This window comes from Periplaneta americana, chromosome 10, assembly GCF_040183065.1.
Source record: "Periplaneta americana isolate PAMFEO1 chromosome 10, P.americana_PAMFEO1_priV1, whole genome shotgun sequence".
In the NCBI taxonomy this organism is placed as follows: domain Eukaryota; kingdom Metazoa; phylum Arthropoda; class Insecta; order Blattodea; family Blattidae; genus Periplaneta; species Periplaneta americana.
Window position 1 is genome coordinate 40,949,424 of NC_091126.1, and position 20,229 is coordinate 40,969,652.

The 20,229-nt window shown below is 44.4% G+C and overlaps 3 non-coding genes across 3 annotated transcripts; 2 read left to right on the top strand and 1 right to left on the bottom strand.

Moving 5' to 3' along the window:
• Nucleotides 1-4,440: 4,440 nt before the first annotated feature.
• On the bottom strand, nucleotides 4,441-4,512 carry TRNAS-GGA (transfer RNA serine (anticodon GGA)). Its single transcript has one exon. It is a non-coding gene; the product is annotated as a tRNA-Ser (tRNA).
• A 693-nt stretch (nucleotides 4,513-5,205) lies between these two features.
• TRNAS-GGA (transfer RNA serine (anticodon GGA)) lies at nucleotides 5,206-5,277 on the top strand. Its single transcript has one exon. It is a non-coding gene; the product is annotated as a tRNA-Ser (tRNA).
• A 310-nt stretch (nucleotides 5,278-5,587) lies between these two features.
• On the top strand, nucleotides 5,588-5,659 carry TRNAS-GGA (transfer RNA serine (anticodon GGA)). The gene has a single exon. It is a non-coding gene; the product is annotated as a tRNA-Ser (tRNA).
• Nucleotides 5,660-20,229: the final 14,570 nt, after the last annotated feature.

A 20,229-nucleotide genomic window follows, 5' to 3' on the forward strand; every position in this document is an offset into this window, starting at 1 on the left:
AATGACTATTTTTTTAAAATTTGCCGTCCAAACGCGCGGGTTAGAGAGTTGTCCTTCATACTGAAGATAGAGTTCGACGATCTGTATTTAACGCACTCATCGGCTTTGTTGTAACTGTACGTACTGCGGAGTTATGGCGGCTAGAATGTCGGCGGAATACTGGATTTGAACCCTCCCCCTTTTTTTCTCCAAAATCAGAAAGTGTTCATGATTGCCATTTTGATCCTATCGTGTAAGAAGTAAGTCAAGTGGGAATACATGGCCGAATCCCGTTCCTCGGTATGGCCGTTATTTCCGGAATTTGAGACTCAAATATCTTAGGTACCCAAAAATTGGGGCTAGAAAAAGTGCGACGGATTTGGTGGATTTTTACGGGGATTATTTAGGAAGATGCGGGCAAGCTACATTTAAAAGGGCGGGCCTTTGAGCCCCTTCGTTCTCCTTGTGTAGAACGAAGTCTGTTGTGGAAGGTAAAAATGACCTTTTTTTTTAAATTTGCCTGCCTCTCCCGTCCAAACGCACGGGGATAGAGAGTTGTCCTTTATAATGAAGATGGAGTTCGACGAGCTCTATTCAACCCACTCATCGCCTTCGTTCTCCTTGTGTAGGAAAAAGTCTGTTTTGGAAGGTCAAAATGAGCATTTTTTTTTGCCCGCCTCTCCCGTGCAAAGGCGCGGGGATAGAGAGTTGACCTTTATACTGAAGATAGAGTTCCACGATCTGTATTCAACGCACTCATCGGCTTTGTTGTAGCTACACATACTGCGGAGTTATGGCGGCTAGAATTTCGGCGGAATACTGAAGATAGGTTTCGACGATCGGTACCCTTCCCCTTTTTTAGTCGAAAATCAGAAAGTATTCGCGATTGCTATTTTGATGCTATCGTGTAAGAAGTAAGTCAAGGGAGAAGACATGGCCGCATCCCGTTCCTCTGTATGGCCGAAATTTCCGGAATTTGAGACTCAAATATTTTAGGTACTCAAAAATTGGGGCTAGAACAAAGTGCGGCGGATGTGCTGGATTTTTGCGGTGATTACTAAGGAAGATGCGGGTATGCTACAGTTAAAAGGGCGGGCCCTTGAGCCGCGTCGATCTCCTTGTGTAGAAAAAAGTCTGTTTTGGAAGGTCAAAATGACCATTTGTTGAAAATTTGCCGGCGTCTCCCGTCCAAAGGCGCGGGGATTGAGAGTTGTCCTTTATACTGAAGATAGAGTTCGACGATCTCTATTCTACGCAATCATCGACTTTGTTGTAACTATACGTATTGCTGAGTTATGGCGGCATGAATGTCGCCGGAATAGTGGTTTAAAGCCTTCCTTTTTTTTACTCGAAAATCAGAAAGTGTTCACGATTGCCATTTTGATACTATCGTGTAAGAAGTAAGTAAAGGGAGAATACATGGCCGCATCCCTTTTCTCGGTATGGCCTTTATTTCCGGTATTAGAGACTCAAATATATTAGGTACCCAAAATAGGGGCTAGAAAAAAGTGCGACTATTTTGCTGGATTTTTTGCTTTGATTACTAAGGAAGATGCGGTGACGCTACATTTAAAATGGCGGGCCTCTGAGCCTCTTCATTCTCCTTGTGTAGAAAAAAGTCTGTTTTGGAAGGTCAAAATGACCATTTTTAGAAAATTTGCCGGCCTCTCCCGTCCAAAGGCGCGGGGATAGAGATTTGTCCTTAATACTGAAGATAGAGTTCGACGAGCTCTAATCAACGCACACATCGGCTTTGTGGTATCTGTAAGTAGAGCGGAGTTATGGCGGCTAGAATGTCGGCGGAATAGTGGTTTACCTTTCCCCTTTTTTTCTCGAAAATCAGAAAGTGTTCGCGATTGCCATGTTGATGCTATCGTGTAAGAGGTAAGTCAAGAGGTAATACATGGCCGCATCCCGTTCTTCTGTATGGCCGTTATTTCCGGAATTAGAGACTCAAATATTTTAGGTACTCAAAAATTGGGGCTAGAAGAAAGTGCGGCGGATGTGCTGGATTTTTGCTGTGATTACTAAGGAAGATGCGGCGATGCTACCTTTAAAAGGGCGGGCCCTTGAGCCGCTTCGTTCTCCTTGTGTAGAAAAAAGTCTGTTTTAGAAGGTCAAAATGACCATTTTTTGAAAATTTGCCGGCCTCTCCCGTCCAAACGCGCGGGGTAGAGAGTTGTCCATCATACTGTAGATAGAGTTCGACGATCTGTATTCAACGCACTCATCGGCTTTGTTGTAACTGTACGTACTGCGGAGTTATGGCGGCTAGAATGTCGGCGGAATAGTGGTTTTGAACCCTCCCCCTTTTTTTCTCGAAAACAAGAAAGTGTTTGCGATTGCCATTTTGATGCTATCGTGTAAGAAGTAAGTCAAGTGGGAATACATGGCCTTATCCCGTTCCTCGGTATGGCCGTTATTTCCGGAATTTGGGACAAACATTTTAGGTGCCCAAAAATTGGGGCTAGAAAAAATTGCGACGGATATGCTGGATTTTTGCGGTGATTACTAAGGAAGATGCGGGGACGCTACAGTTAAAATGGCGGGCCTCTGAGCCGCTTCGTTCTCCTTGTGTAGAAAAAAGTGTTTTGGAAGGTCAAAAAGACCATTTTTTGAAAATTTGCCGGCCTCTCCCGTCCAAAGGCGCGGGGATAGAGAGTTGTCCTTTATACTGAAGATAGAGTTCGACGAGCTCTATTCAACGCAAACATCGGCTTTGTGGGATCTGTAAGTACCTCAGAGTTATGGCGGCTAGAATGTCGGCGGAATAGTGGTTTGAAACCCCTCCCCTTTTTTTCTCGAAAATCAAAAAGTGTTCGCGATTGCCATTTAGATGCAATCGTGTAAGAAGTAAGTCAAGGGGGAATACATGGCCGCATCCCGTTCCTCCTTATGGCCGTTATTTCCGGAATTATAGAATCTAATATTTTAGATACTCAAAAATTGGGGCTAGGAGAAAGTGCGACGGATGTGCTGGATTTTTGCGGTGATTACTAAGGAAGATGCGGGGATGCTACAGTTAAAAGGGCGGGCCCTTGAGCCGCTTCGTTCTCCTTGTGTAAAAAAAAATTCTGTTTTGGAAGGTCAAAATGACAATTTTTTGAAAATTTGCCGGCCTGTCCCGTCCAAAGCCGCGGGGATAGAGATATGTCCTTTATACTGAAGACAGAGTTCGACGATCCGTATTCTACGCACTCATCGGCTTTGTTGTACCTATACGCATTGCGGTGTTATGGCGGCATGAATGTTGCCGGAATAGTGGTTTAAAGAATTTCCCCTTTTTTTACTCGAAAATCAGAAATTGTTCACGATTGCCATTATGATACTATCGTGTAAGAAGTAAGTCAAGGGGGAATACATGGCCGCATCCCGTTCCTCGGTATGGCCGTTATTTCCGGAATTAGAGACTCAAATATTTTAGGTACCCAAAATTGGGGCTAGAAAAAAGTGCGACGGATTTGCGGGGTTTTTGACTCAAACATTTTAGGTACCCAAATATTGGGGGTAGAAAAAAGTGCGACGGATTTGCTTGATTTTTGCGGTGATTACTAAGGAAGATGCGGGGATGCTACAGTTAAATGGGCGGGCCTCTGAGTCGCTTCATTCTCCTTGTGTAGAAAAAAGTCTGTTTTGGAAGATCAAAGTGACAATTTTTTGAAAATTAGCCGGCCTGTCCCGTCCAAAGCCGCGGGGATAGAGATATGTCCTTTATACTGAAGACAGAGTTCGACGATCTGTATTCTACGCACTCATCGGCTTTGTTGTACCTATACGCATTGCGGTGTTATGGCGGTATGAATGTCGCCGGAATAGTGGTTTAAAGCCTTCCCCTTTTTTTACTCGAAAATCAGAAAGTGTTCACGATTGCCATTCTAATACTATCGTGTAAGAAGTAAGTTATGGGGGAATACATGGCCGCATCCCGTTCCTCGGTATGGGGGTTATGTCCGGAATTAGAGACTCAAATATCTTAGGTACCCAAAAATTGGGGTAGAAAAAGTGCGACGGATTTGGTGGATTTTTACGGTGATTATTAAGGAAGATGCGGGCAAGCTACATTTAAAAGGTCGGGCCTTTGAGCCGCTTCGTTCTCCTTGTGTAGAAAGAAGTCTGATGTTTAAGGTAAAAATGACCTTTTTTTTTTTAAATTTGCCTGCCTCTCCCGTCCAAACGCGCGGGGATACAGAGTTATCCTTTATAGTGAAGATAGTGTTCGACGATCTGAATTCAACGCACGCATGGGCTTTGTTGTAACCATACGTACTGCGGACTTATGGCGGCTAGATTTTCTCGAAAATCAGAAAGTGTTTGCGATTGCCATTTTGATGCTATCGTGAAAGAAGTAAGTCAAGTGGGAATACATGGCCTCATCCCGCTCCTCGGTATGGCCGTTATTTCCGGAATTTGAGACTCTAATATTTTAGATGATGAGAGAGAGGTGGAACGGAGAAAAATTCTCTCCGGCGCCGGGATTTGAACCCGGGTTTTCAGCTCTCCGTGCTGATGCTTTAACCACTAAGCCACGCCGGATACAATCCCGACACCGTTGAGAATCGTCTCAGATTAAGCTCCATCTCTTGGGTTCCCTCTAGTGGCCGCCCTCTGCACTACGTCATAGATGTCTATGCACGCAGGACCGAAGTCCATACATGTGTAGAGGTGCACTCAGATGAGTGACTGGTTGGCCGGGGTCCGACGGTATGGGCGCCGTCTTTAAATCACAAAGTGATTTATTACGCATATCATATTTATTTTGATGTACCGAAGTACATATGATATTTCCATGCAGATATTCTGCTTTCTCAGATGATGAGAGAGAGGTGGAACGGAGAAAAATTCTCTCCGGTGCCGGGATTTGAACCCGGGTTTTCAGCTCTCCGTGCTGATGCTTTAACCACTAAGCCACGCCGGAGAGAATTTTTCTCCGTTCCACCTCTCTCTCATCATCTGAGAAAGCAGAATATCTGCATGGAAATATCATATGTACTTCGGTACATCAAAATAAATATGATATGCGTAATAAATCACTTTGTGATTTAAAGACGGCGCCCATACCGTCGGACCCCGGCCAACCAGTCACTCATCTGAGTGCACCTCTACACATGTATGGACTTCGGTCCTGCGTGCATAGACATCTATGACGTAGTGCAGAGGGCGGCCACTAGAGGGAACCCAAGAGATGGAGCTTAATCTGAGACGATTCTCAACGGTGTCGGGATTGTATCCGGCGTGGCTTAGTGGTTAAAGCATCAGCACGGAGAGCTGAAAACCCGGGTTCAAATCCCGGCGCCGGAGAGAATTTTTCTCCGTTCCACCTCTCTCTCATCATCTGAGAAAGCAGAATATCTGCATGGAAATATCATATGTACTTCGGTACATCAAAATAAATATGATATGCGTAATAAATCACTTTGTGATTTAAAGACGGCGCCCATACCGTCGGACCCCGGCCAACCAGTCACTCATCTGAGTGCACCTCTACACATGTATGGACTTCGGTCCTGCGTGCATAGACATCTATGACGTAGTGCAGAGGGCGGCCACTAGAGGGAACCCAAGAGATGGAGCTTAATCTGAGACGATTCTCAACGATGTCGGGATTGTATCCGGCGTGGCTTAGTGGTTAAAGCATCAGCACGGAGAGCTGAAAACCCGGGTTCAAATCCCGGCGCCGGAGAGAATTTTTCTCCGTTCCACCTCTCTCTCATCATCTGAGAAAGCAGAATATCTGCATGGAAATATCATATGTACTTCGGTACATCAAAATAAAAAAATCTAATATTTTAGCTTCTCAAAAATTGGGGCTAGAAGAAAGTGCGACGGTGGTGCTGGATTTTTGCGGGGATTACTAAGGAAGATGCGGGGACGCTACAGTTAAAAGTGCGGGCCTCTCGGCCGCTTTGTTCTTCTTGTGTAGAAAAAAGTCTGTTTTGGAAGGTCAAAATAACCATTTTTTGAAAATTTGCCGGCGTCTCCCTCCCAAAGGCGCGGGGATACAGAGTTGTCCTTTATACTGAAGATAGAGTTCGACGATCTGTATTCTACGCAATCATCGGCTTTGTTGTAACTATACGTATTGCTGAGTTATGGCGGCATGAATGTCGCCGGAATAGTGGTTTAAAGCCTTCCCCTTTTTTTACTCGAAAATCAGAAAGTGTTTTTGATTGCCATTCTGATGCTATCGTGTAAGAATTAAGTCAATTGGGAATACATGGCCACATCCCGTTCCTCTGTATGGCCGTTATTTCCGGAATTAGACACTCAAATATTTTAGGCACTCAAAACTTGGGGCTAGAAGTAAGTGCGGCGGATGTGCTGGATTTTTGCGGTGATTACTAAGGAAGATGCGGGGATGCTACAGTTAAAAGGGCGGGCCCTTAAGCCGCTTCGTTCTCCTTGTGTAGAAAAAAGTCTGTTTAGAAGGTCAAAGTGACCATTTTTTGAAAATTTGCCGGCCTCTCCCGTCCAAACGCGCGGGGTAGAGAGTTGTCCTTCATACTGAAGATAGAATTCGACGATCTGTATTCAACGCACTCATCGGTTTTGTTGTAACTGCAAGTACTGCGGAGTTATGGCGGCTAGAATGTCGGCGGAATAGTGGTTTTGAACGCTCCCCCTTTTTTTCTCGAAAATCAGAAAGTGTTTGCAATTGCCATTTTGATGCTATCGTGTAAGAAGTAAGTCAAGTGGGAATACATGGCCTCATCCCGTTCCTGGGTATGGCCGTTATTTCCGGAATTTGGGACAAACAATTTAGGTGCCCAAAAATTGGGGCTAGAAAAAATTGCAACGGATTTGCTCGATTTTTGCGGTGATTACTAAGGAAGATGCGGGGACGATACAGTTAAAATGGCGGGCCTCCGAGCCGCTTCGTTCTCCTTGTGTAGAAAAAAGTGTGTTTTGGAAGGTCAAATGCCCATTTTTTGAAAATTTGCCGGCCTCTCCCGTCCAAAGGCGCGGGGATAGAGAGTTGTCCTTTATACTGAAGATAGAGTTCGACGAGCTCTATTCTACGCACACGTCGGCTTTGTGGTATCTGTAAGTACAGCGGAGTTATGGCGGTTAGAATGTCGGCGGAATAGTGCTTTAACTTTCCCCATTTCTTTCTTCAAAATCAGTAGTGTTCGCGATTGCCATTTTGATGCTATCGTGTAAGAGGTAAGTCAAGGGGTAATACATGGCCGCATCCCGTTCCTCGGTATGGCCGTTATTTCCGGAATTAGAGACTCAAATATTTTAGGTACCCAAAATTAGGCTAGAAAAAAAGTGCGACGGATTTGCGGTGTTTTTGACTCAAACATTTTAGGTACCCAAATATTGGGGCTAGAAAAAAATGTGCGACGGATTTGCTTGATTTTTACGGTGATTACTTATGAAGATGCGGGGATGCTACAGTTAAATGGGCGGGCCTCTGAGTCGCTTCATTCTCCTTCTGTAGAAAAAAGTCTGTTTTGGAATGTCAAAATGACCATTTTTTGAAAATTTGCCGGCCTGTCCCGTCCAAAGGCGTGGGGATACAGATAAGTCCTGTATACTGAAGATAGAGTTCGACGATCTGTATTCTACGCACTCATCGGCTTTGTTGTACCTATAAGCATTGCGGTGTTATGGCGGCATGAATGTCGCCGGAATAGTGGTTTAAAGCCTTCCCCTTTTTTTACTCGAAAATCAGACAGTGTTTTTGATTGCCATTCTGATGCTATCGTGTAAGAAGTAAGTCAATGGGGAATACATGGCCACATCCCGTTCCTCTTTATGGCCGTTATTTCCGGAATTAGAGACTCAAATATTTTAGGTACTCAAAACTTGGGACTAGAAGAAAGTGCGGCGGATGTGCTGGATTTTTGCGGTGATTACTAAGGAAGATGCGGGGATGCTACAGTTAAAAGGGCGGGCCCTTGAGCCGCTTCGTTCTCCTTGTGTAGAAAAAAGTCTGTTTTAGAAGGTCAAAATGACCATTTTTTGAAAATTTGCCGGCCTCTCCCGTCCAAACGCACGGGGTAGAGAGTTGTCCTTCATACTGAAGATAGAATTCGACGATCTGTATTCAACGCACTCATCGGCTTTGTTGTAACTGTAAGTACTGCGGAGTTATGGCGGCTAGAATGTCGGCGGAATAGTGGTTTTGAACCCTCCCCCTTTTTTTCTCGAAAATCAGAAAGTGTTTGCAATTGCCATTTTGATGCTATCGTGTAAGAATTAAGTCAAGTGGGAATACATGGCCTCATCCCGTTCCTGGGTATGGCCGTTATTTCCGGAATTTGGGACAAACATTTTAGGTGCCCAAAAATTGGGGCTAGAAAAAATTGCGACGGATTTGCTCGATTTTTGCGGTGATTACTAAGGAAGATGCGGGGACGCTACAGTTAAAATGGCGGGCCTCCGAGCCGCTTCGTTCTCCTTGTGTAGAAAAAAGTCTGTTTTGGAAGGTCAAATGACCATTTTTTGAAAATTTGCCGGCCTCTCCCGTCCAAAGGCGCGGGGATAGAGAGTTGTCCTTTATACTGAAGATAGAGTTCGACGAGCTCTATTCTACGCACACATCCGCTTTGTGGTATCTGTAAGTACAGCAGAGTTATGGCGGCTAGAATGTCGGCGGAATAGAGGTTTGAACCCCTCCCCTTTTTTTCTCAAAACTCAGAATGTTTTCGCGATTGCCATTTAGATGCTATCGTGTAAGAAGTAAGTCAAGGGGGAATACATGGCCGCATCCCGTTCCTCCTTATGGCCATTATTTCCGGAATTATAGAATCAAATATTTTAGATACTCAAAAATTGGGGCTAGAAGAAAATGCGACGGATGTGCTGGATTTTTGCGGTTATTACTAAGGAAATGCGGGGATGCTACAGTTAAAAGGGCGGGCCCTTGGGCCGCTTCGTTCTCCTTGTGTAAAAAAAAAAGTCTGTTTTGGAAGATCAAAGTGACAATTTTTTGAAAATTAGCCGGCCTGTCCCGTCCAAAGCCGCGGGGATAGAGATATGTCCTTTATACTGAAGACAGAGTTCGACGATCTGTATTCTACGCACTCATCGGCTTTGTTGTACCTATACGCATTGCGGTGTTATGGCGGTATGAATGTCGCCGGAATAGTGGTTTAAAGCCTTCCCCTTTTTTTACTCGAAAATCAGAAAGTGTTCACGATTGCCATTCTAATACTATCGTGTAAGAAGTAAGTTATGGGGGAATACATGGCCGCATCCCGTTCCTCGGTATGGGGGTTATGTCCGGAATTAGAGACTCAAATATCTTAGGTACCCAAAAATTGGGGTAGAAAAAGTGCGACGGATTTGGTGGATTTTTACGGTGATTATTAAGGAAGATGCGGGCAAGCTACATTTAAAAGGTCGGGCCTTTGAGCCGCTTCGTTCTCCTTGTGTAGAAAGAAGTCTGATGTTTAAGGTAAAAATGACCTTTTTTTTTTTAAATTTGCCTGCCTCTCCCGTCCAAACGCGCGGGGATACAGAGTTATCCTTTATAGTGAAGATAGTGTTCGACGATCTGAATTCAACGCACGCATGGGCTTTGTTGTAACTATACGTACTGCGGAGTTATGGCGGCTAGAGTTTCTCGGAAATCAGAAAGTATTTGCGATTGCCATTTTGATGCTATCGTGTAAGAAGTAAGTCAATGGGGAATACATGGACGCATCCCGTTCCTCTGTATGGCCGTTATTTCCGGAATTAGAGACTCAAATATTTTAGGTACTCAAAAATTGGGGCTAGAAGAAAGTGCGGCGGATGTGCTGGATTTTTGCGGTGTTTACTAAGGAAGATGCGGGGATGCTACAGTTAAAAGGGCGGGCCCTTGAGCCGCTTCGTTCTCCTTGTGTACAAAAAAAGTCTGTTTTGGAAGATCAAAATGACCATTTTGTTTTTAATTTGCCGGCCTCTCCCGTCGAAACGCGCGGGGATAGAGAGTTGTCCTTCATACTGAACATAGAGTTCGACGATCTGTATTCAACGCACTCTTCGGCTTTGTTGTAACTATACGTACTGCGCAGTTTTGGCGGCTAGATTTTCTCGAAAATCAGAAAGTGTTTTCGATTGCCATTTTGATGCTATCGTGTAAGAAGTAAGTCAAGTGGGAATACATGGCCGAATCCCGTTCCTCGCTATGGCCGTTATTTCCGGAATTTGAGACTCAAATATTTTAGGTACCCAAATAATGGGGCTAGAAAAAAGAGCGACGGATTTGCTGGATTTTTGCGGTGATTACTAAGGAAGATGCGGGGTGCTCCAGTTAAAAGGCGGTCCTCTGAGCCGCTTCGTTTTCCTTGTTTTAAATAGTCTGATTTGGAAGGCCAAATGACCATTTTTTGAAAATTTGCCGGCGTCTCCCTTCCAAACGCGCGGGGATAGAGAGTTGTCCTTTGTAATGAAGATAGATTTCGACGAGCTCTGTTCAACGCACTCATCGGCTTCGTTCTCCTTGTGTAGAAGAAAGTCTGTTTTAGAAGGTCAAAATGAGCATTATTTTTTTATTTGCCCGCCTCTCCCGTGCAAAGGCGCCGGGATAGAGAGTTGCCCTTTATACTGAAGATAGAATTCCACGAATTGTATTGAACGAACTCATCGGCTTTGTTGTAACTACACCTACTGCGGAGTTATGGCGGCTAGAATGTCGGCGGACACTGAAGATAGATTTCGACGATCGGTACCCTTTCACTTTTTTTTTTGTCGAAAATCAGAAAGTGTTCGCGATTGCCATTTTGATGCTATCGTGTAAGAAGTAAGTCAAGGGAGAAAACATGGCCGCATCCCGTTCCTCGTTATGGCCGAAATTTCTGGAATTTGAGACTCAAATATTTTAGGTACCCAAAATTGGGGCTAGAAAAAAGTGCGACGGATTTACTGGATTTGTGCGGTGATTACTAAGGAAGATGCGGTAATGCTACAGTTAAAAGGGCGGGCCTCTGAGCCGCTTCGTTCTCCTCGTGTAGAGAATAGTCTGTTTTGGAAGGTCAAAATGACCATTTTTTGAAAATTTGCCGGCCTCTCCCGTCCAAAGGCGCGGGGTTAGATAGTTGTCCTTTATACTGAAGATAGAGTTCTACGATCTGTATTCAACGCACTCACCGGCTTTGTTGTAACTATATGTACTGCGGTGTTATGCCGGCTAGAATGTCGGCGGAATAGTGGTTTAAACCCTCCCCCTTTTTTTCTCGAAAATCGGAAAGCGTTCGCGATTGCCATTTTGATGCTATCGTGTAAGATGTAAGTCAATGGGGAATACATGGCCGCATCCCGTTCCTCGGTACGGCCGTTTTTGGGGGGGGGGCAATTAGAGATTGAAATATTTTAGGAACCCAAAAATTGGGGCTAGAAAAAAGTGCGACGGATTTGCTGGATTTTTGCGGTGATTACTAAGGAAAATGTGGTGAAGGTACAGTTAAAAGGGCTGGCCTCTGAGCCGCATCGTTCTCCTTATGTAGAAAAAAGTCTGTTTTGGAAGGTCAAAATTACCTTTTTATGAAAATTTCCCGGCCTATCCGTCCAAAGGCGCGGGGATAGGGAGTTGTCCTGTATACTGAAGATAGAGTTCGTCGAGCTCTATTCAACGTACTCATCGGCTTTGTGGTATCTGTAAGTACTGTTGAGTTATGGCGGCTAGAATGTCCCCTTTTTTTTCTCGAAAATCAGAAAGTGTTCGTGATTGCCATTTTGATGCTATCGTGTAAGAGGTAAGTCAAGGGGGAATTCATGGCCGCATCCCGTTCCTCGAAATTGCCGTTATTTCCGGAATTAGAGACACAAATATTTTAGGTACCCAAAAATTAGGTTTAGAAAATAGTGCGACGGATATGCTGGAATTTTTGCGGACATTACTAACGAAGATGCGGGGAAGCTACAGCTAAAATGGCGGGCCACTGAGCCGCTTTGTTCTCTTTGTATAGACAAAAGTCTGTTTTGGAAGGTCAAAATGACCATTTTTTTAAATTTGCCGGCCTCTCCCGTGCAAAAGCGCGGGGATAGAGAGTTGTTCTTTATACTGAAGACAGAGTTCGACGATCTGTATTCAACGCACTCATCGGCTTTGTTGTAACTATACGTACTGCGGAGTATGGCGGCTAGAATGTCGGCCTTTTTTTCTCGAAAATCAGAAAGTGTTCGCGATTGCCATTTAGATGCTATCGTGTAAGAAGTAAGTCAAGGGGGATTACATGGCCGGATCCCGTTCTTCTGTATGACCGTTATTTCCGGAATTAGAGACTCAAATATTTTAGGTACTCAAAAATTGGGGCTAGAAGAAAGTGCGAAGGATGTGCTGGATTTTTGCGATGATTACTAAGGAAAATGCGGGGATGCTACAGTTAAAAGGGCGGGCCCTTGATCTGCTTCGTTCTCCTTGTGTAGAAAAAAGTCTGTTTTGGAAGGTCAAATGACCATTTTTTGAAAATTTGCCGGCCTCTCCCGTCCAAAGGCGCGGGGATAGAGAGTTGTCCTATATACTGAATATAGAGTTCGACGAGCTCTATTCAACGCACACATCGGCTTTGTGATATCTGTAAGTACAGCAGAGTTATGGCGGCTAGAATGTCGGCGGAATAGAGGTTTGAACCCCTCCCCTTTTTTTCTCGAAACTCAGAAAGTGTTCGCGATTGCCATTTAGATGCTATCGTGTAAGAAGTAAGTCAAGGGGGAATACATGGCAGCATCCCGTTCCTCCTTATGGCCGTTATTTCCGGAATTATAGAATCAAATATGTTAGATACTCAAAAATTGGGGCTTGAAGAAAGTGCGACGGATGTGCTGGATTTTTGCGGTGATTACTAAGGAAGATGCGGGAATGCTACAGTTAAAAGGGCGGGCCCTTGGGCCGCTTCGTTCTCCTTGTGTAAAAAAAAAGTCTGTTTTGGAAGGTCAAAGTGACAATTTTTTGAAAATTTGCCGGCCTGTCCCGTCCAAAGGCGCGGGGATAGAGATATGTCCTTTATACTGAAGACAGAGTTCGACGATCTGTATTCTACGCACTGATCGGCTTTGTTGTACCTATACGCATTGCGGTGTTATGGCGGCATGAATGTCGCCGGAATAGTGGTTTAAAGCCTTCCCCTTTTTTTACTCGAAAATCAGAAAGTGTTCACGATTGCCATTTTGATACTATCGTGTTAGAAGTAATTTAAGGGGGAATACATGGCCGCATCCCGTTCCTCGGTATGGGGGTTATGTCCGGAATTAGAAACTCAAATATCTTAGGTACCCAAAAATTGGGGCTAGAAAAAGTGCGACGGATTTGGTGGATTTTTACGGTGATTATTAAGGAAGATGCGGGCAAGCTACATTTAAAAGTGCGGGCCTTTGAGTCGCTTCGTTCTCCTTGTGTAGAAAGAAGTCTGATGTTTAAGGTAAAAATGACCTTTTTTTTTTAAATTTGCCTGCCTCTCCCGTCCAAACGCGCGGGGATACAGAGTTATCCTCGATAGTGAAGATAGTGTTCGACGATCTGAATTCAACGCACGCATGGGCTCTGTTGTAACTATACGTACTGCGGAGTTATGGCGGCTAGAGTTTCTCGAAAATCAGAAAGTGTTTGCGATTGCCATTTTGATGCTATCGTGTAAGGAGTAAGTCAATGGGGAATACATGGACGCAACCCGTTCCTCTGTATGGCCGTTATTTCCGGAATTAGAGACTAAAATATGTTAGGTACACAAAAATTGGGGCTAGAAGAAAGTGCTGCGGATGTGCTGGATTTTTGCGGTGATTACTAAGGAAGATGCGGGGATGCTACAGATAAAAGGGCGGGCCCTTGAGCCGCTTCGTTCTCCGTGTGTAGAAAAAAGTCTGTTTTGGAAGATCAAAATGACCATTTTTTTTTAATTTGTCGGCCTCTCCCGTCGAAACGCGCGGGGATAGAGAGTTGTCCTTTATACTGAACATAGAGTTCGACGATCTGTATTCAACGCACTCATCGGCTTTGTTGTAACTATACGTACTGCGCAGTTTTGGCGGCTAGATTTTCTCGAAAATCAGAAAGTGTTTGCGATTGCCATTTTGATGCAATCGTGTAAGAAGTAAGTCAAGTGGGAATACATGGCCGCATCCCGTTCCTCGGTATGGCCGTCATTTCCGGAATTTGAGACTCAAATATTTTAGGTACCCAAAAATTGGGGCTAGAAAAAAGAGGGACGGATTTGCTAGATTTTTGCGGTGATTACTAAGGAAGATGCGGGGATGCTACAGTTAAAAGGCGGTCCTCTGAGCCGCTTCGTTCTCCTTGTATAAAAAAGTCTGTTTTGGAAGATCAAAATGACCATTTTTTTTAAATTTGCCGGCCTCTCCCGTCGAAACGCGCTTGGATATAGAGTTGTCCATTATACTGAAGATAGAGTTCGACGATCTGTATTCAACGCACTCATCGGCTTTGTTGTAACTATTCGTACTGCGCAGTTTTGACGGCTAGATTTTCTCGAAACTCAGAAAGTGTTTTCGATTGCCATTTTGATGCTATCGTGTAAGAAGTAAGTCAAGTGGGAATACATGGCCGAATCCCGTTCCTCGGTTTGGCCGTTATTTCCGGAATTTGAGACTCAAATATTTTAGGTACCCAAAAATTGGAGCTAGAAAAAAGAGCGACGGATTTGCTGGATTTTTGCGGTGATTACTAAGGAAGATGCGGGGTGCTGCAGTTAAAAGGCGGTCCTCTGAGCCACTTCGTTCTCCTTGTTTTAAATAGTCTGTTTTGGAAGGTCAAAATGACCATTTTTTGAAAATTTGCCGGCGTCACCCTTCGAAACGCGCGGTGATAGAGAGTTGTCCTTTGTAATGAAGATAGAGTTCGACGAGCTCTATTCAACGCACTCATCGGCTTCGTTCTCCTTGTGTATAAGAAAGTCTGTTTTGGAAGGTCAAAATGAGCATTTTTTTTTATTTGCTCGCCTCTCCCGTGCAAAGGCGCGGGGACAGAGAGTTGCCCTTTATACTGAAGATAGAATTCCACGATATGTATTGAACGCACTCATCGGCTTTGTTGTAACTACACGTACTGCGGAGTTATGGCGGCTAGAATGTCGGCGGACACTGAAGAAAGATTTCGACGATCGGTACCCTTTCCCTTTTTTTTGTCGAAAATCAGAAAGTGTTCGCGATTGCCATTTTGATGCTATCGTGTAAGAAGTAAGTCAAGGGAGAAAACATGGCCGCATCCCGTTCCTCGTTATGGCCGAAATTTCCGGAATTTGAGACTCAAATATTTTAGGTACCCAAAAATTGGGGCTAGAAAAAAGTGCGACGGATTTACTGGATTTGTGCGGTGATTACTAAGGAAGATGCGGGGATGCTACAGTTAAAAGGGCGGGCCTCTGAGCCGCTTCGTTCTCCTCGTGTAGAGAATAGTCTGTTTTGGAAGGTCAAAATGACCATTTTTTGAAAATTTGCCGGCCTCTCCCGTCCAAAGGCGCAGGGTTAGATAGTTGTCCTTTATACTGAAGATAGAGTTCTACGATCTGTATTCAACGCACTCACCGGCTTTGTTGTAACTATAAGTACAGCGGAGTTATGCCGGCTAGAATGTCGGCGGAATAGTGGTTTAAGCCCTCCCCCTTTTTTTCTCGAAAATCGGAAAGCGTTCGCGATTGCCATTTTGATGCTATCGTGTAAGATGTAAGTCAATGGGGAATACATGGCCGCATCCCGTTCCTCGGTACGGCCGTTTTTTTTGGGGGGGGGGGGGAATTAGGGATTGAAATATTTTAGGAACCCAAAAATTGAGGCTAGAAAAAAGTGCGACGGATTTGCTGGATTTTTGCGGTGATTACTAAGGAAAATGCGGTGAAGGTACAGTTAAAAGGCCTGGCCTCTGAGCCGCATCGTTCTCCTTATGTAGAAAAAAGTCTGTTTTGGAAGGTCGAAATTACCTTTTTATGAAAATTTCCCGGCCTCTCCGTCCAAAGGCGCGGGGATAGAGAGTTGTCCTGTATACTGAAGATAGAGTTCGCCGAGCTCTATTCAACGCACTCATCGGCTTTGTGGTATCTGTAAGTATTGTTGAGTTATGGCGGCTAGAATGTCCCCTTTTTTTCTCGAAAATCAGAAAGTGTTCGCGATTGCCATTTTGATGCTATCGTGTAAGAGGTAATTCAAGGGGGAATTCATGTCCGCATCCCGTTCCTCGAAATGGCCGTTATTTCCGGAATTAGAGACACAAATATTTTAGGTACCCAAAAATTAGGTTTAGAAAATAGTGCGACGGATATGCTGGAATTTTTGCGGAGATTACTAACGAAGATGCGGGGAAGCTACAGTTAAAATGGCGGGCCACTGAGCCGCTTTGTTCTCTTTGTATAGACAAAAGTCTGTTTTTGAAGGTCAAAATGACCATTTTTTGAAAATTTGCCGGCCTCTCCCGTCCAAAGGCGCGGGGATAGAAAGTTCTCCTTAATACTGAAAATAGAGTTCGACGAGCTCTATTCAACGCTCACATCGGCTATGTGGTATCTGTAAGTACAGCGGAGTTAATGCGGCTACAATATCGGCGGAATAGTGGTTTACCTTTCCCCTTTTTTTCTCGTAAATCAGAAAGTGTTCGCGATTTCCATTTTGATGCTATCGTGTAAGAGGTAAGTCAATGGGTAATACATGGCCGCATCCCGTTCCTCGGTATGGGGGTTGTTTCCGGAATTTGACTCTCAAATATCTTAGGTACCCAAAGATTGGGGCTAGAAAAAGTGCGACGGATTTGGTGGATTTTTACGGTGATTATTAAGGACGAAGCGGGCAAGCTACATTTAAAAGGGCGGGCCTTTGAGCCGCTTCGTTCTCCTTGTGTAGAAAAAAGTCTGTTTTGGAAGGTCAAAATGACCATTTTTAGAAAACTTGCCGGCGTCTTCCGTCCAAAGGCGCGGGATAGAGAGTTGTCCTTAATACTGAAGATAGAGTTCGACGATCTGTATTCTACGCACTCATCGGCTTTGTTGTAACTATACGTACTGCGGAGTATGGCGGCTAGAATGTCGGCCTTTTTTTCTCGAAAATCAGAAAGTGTTCGCGATTGCCATTTAGATGCTATCGTGTAAGAAGTCAATGGGGAATACATGGCCGCATCCCGTTCCTCTGTATGGCCGTTATTTCCGGAATTAGAGACTCAAATATTTTAGGTACTCAAAAATTGGGGCTAGAAGAAAGTGCGGCGGATGTGCTGGATTTTTGCGGTGATTACTAAGGAAGATGCGGGGATGCTACAGTTAAAAGGGCGGGCCCTTGAGCCGCTTCGATCTCCTTGTGTAGAAGAAAGTCTGTTTTGGAAGGTCAAAATGACCATTTTTTGAAAATTTGCCGGCCTCTCCCGTCCAAAGGCGCGGGGATAGAGAGTTGTCCTTAATACTGAAGATAAAGTTCGACGAGCTCTAATCAACGCACACATCGGCTTTGTGGTATCTGTAAGTACAGCGGAGTTATGGCGGCTAGAATGTCGGCGGAATAGTGGTTTACCTTTCCCCTTTCTTTCTCGAAAATCAGAAAATGTTCGCGATTGCCATGTTGATGCTATCGTGTAAGAGGTAAGTCAAGGGTTAATACATGGCCGCATCCCTTTCCTCGGTATGGGGGTTATGACCGGAATTTGAGACTCAAATATCTTAGATACCCAAAAATTGGGGCTAGAAAAAGTGCGGCGGATGTGCTGGATTTTTGCTGTGATTACTAAGGAAGATGCGGCGATGCTACAGTTAAAAGGGCGGGCCCTTGAGCCGCTTCGTTCTCCTTGTGTAGAAAAAAGTCTGTTTTAGAAGGTCAAAATGACCATTTTTTTTAAATTTGCCGGCCTCTCCCGTCCAAACGCGCGGGGTAGAGAGTTGTCCTTCATACTGAAGATAGAGGACGACGATCTGTATTCAACGCAGTCATCAGCTTTGTTGTAACTGTACGTACTGCGGAGTTATGGCGGCTAGAATGTCGGCGGAATAGTGGTTTTGAACCCTCCCCCTTTTTTTCTCGAAAATCAGAAAGTGTTTGCGATTGCCATTTTGATGCTATCGTGTAAGAAGTAAGTCAAGTGGGAATACATGGCCTCATCCCGTTCCTCGGTATGGCCGTTATTTCCGGAATTTGGGACAAACATTTTAGGTGCCCAAAAATTTGGGGCTAGAAAATATTGCGACGGATATGCTGGATTTTTGCGGAGATTACTAAGGAAGATGCGGGGACGCTGCAGTTAAAATGGCGGGCCTCTGAGCCGCTTCGTTCTCCTTGTGTAGATAAAAGTCTGTTTTGGAAGGTCAAAAAGACCATTTTTTTGAAAATTTGCCGGCCTCTCCCGTCCAAAGGCGCGGGGATAGAGATATGTCCTTTATACTGGAAACAGAGTTCGGCGATCTGTATTCTACGCACTCATCGGCTTTGTGGTATCTGTAAGTACAGCAGAGTTATGGCGGCTAGAATGTCGGCGGAATAGTGGTTTGAAACCCCTCCCCTTTTTTTCTCGAAAATCGGAAAGTGTTCGCGATTGCCATTTAGATGCTATCGTGTAAGAAGTAAGTCAAGGGGGAATACATGGCCGCATCCCGTTCCTCCTTATGGCCGTTATTTCCGGAATTATAGAATCAAATATTTTAGATACTCAAAAATTGGGGCTAGGAGAAAGTGCGACGTATGTGCTGGATTTTTGCGGTGATTACTAAGGAAGATGCGGGGATGCTACAGTTAAAAGGGCGGGCCCTTGAGCCGCTTCGTTCTCCTTGTGTAAAAGAAAGTCTGTTTTGGAAGGTCAAAATGACAATTTTTTGAAAATTTGCCGGCCTGTCCCGTCCAAAGCCGCGGGGATAGAGATATGTCCTTTATACTGAAGACAGATTATGACGATCTGTATTCTACGCACTCATCGGCTTTGTTGTACCTATACGCATTGCGGTGTTATGGCGGCATGAATGTCGCCGGAATAGTGGTTTAAAGAATTTCCCCTTTGTTTACTCGAAAATCAGAAATTGTTCACGATTGCCATTTTGATACTATCGTGTAAGAAGTAAGTCAAGGGGGAATACATGGCCGCATCCCGATCCTCGGTATGGCCGTTATTTCCGGAATTAGAGACTCATATATTTTAGGTACCCAAATATTGGGGCTAGAAAAAAGAGCGACGGATTTGCTGGATTTTTGCGGTGATTACTAAGGAAGATGCGGGGATGCTACAGTTAAAAGGCGGGCCTCTGAGCCGCTTCGTTCTCCTTGTGTAAAAAAAAGTCTGTTTTTTAATATCAAAATGACAATTTTTTTAAATTTGGCGGCCTCTCTCTTCCAAATGCGCGGGGATAGAGAGTTGTCCTTTATACTGAAGATAGAGTTCGACGAGCTCTATTTAACGCACTCATCGGCTTCGTTCTCCTTGTGTAGAAAAAAGTCTGTTTTGGAAGGTCAAAATGACCTTTTTTTTTTAAATTTGTCGGCCTCTCCCGTCCAAAGGCGCGGGGATAGAGAGTTGTCCTTTATACTGAAGATAGAGTTCGACGATCTGTATTCAATGCAATCATCGGCTTTGTTGTAGCTATACGTACTGCGGAGTTATGGCGGCTAGAATGTCGGCGGAAAAATATCGAAAATCAGGAAGTGTTCGCGATTGCCATTTTGATGCTCTCGTGTAAGAAGTAAGTCAAGGGGGCGGGCCTGTGAGCCGATTAACTTCATTGCTTTGTCTTGTTGATGGATTTCATGATGTCTTTGTTGCATTGTTGATTTGAAACAGAGATATATATTTTTTTTTATTTTAGTAGGTTATTTTAGGACGCTTTATCAACATCTAAGGTTATTTTGCGTCTGAATGAGATGAAAGTGATAATGCCGGTGAAATGAGTCCGGGGTCCAACACCGAAAGTTACCCAGCATTTGCTCATGTTGGGTTGAGGAAAAACCCCGGAAAAACCTCAACCAGGTAACTTGCCCCGACCGGGAATCGAACCCGGGCCACCAGGTTTCGCAGCCGGACGCGCTGACCGTTACTCCACAGGTGTGGACAACAACAACAGAGATATTGCAGCTATAACATTGCTTATGTTTTGTTTGCAGGCTTATTCCTCGGGTAGATGGTGGTATGTCGCTGGATGGCCTGGCAAGTGATGTTCACTTCATGTCGCAGATTGGTGTGATCATATTTGCAGCAGTGTACTGATGGCATGACACGTGAAGAGTTGCAGTGTGAGGAGAAGACGAGGTTGAAAGAGTGAGTGGTATAGTTATATAATTCAATTTCATATCATGAAATGTATTAAACACTTTAATTGCACTGTAACTGCGTGTGTGTGTAATATGTATAAAGGA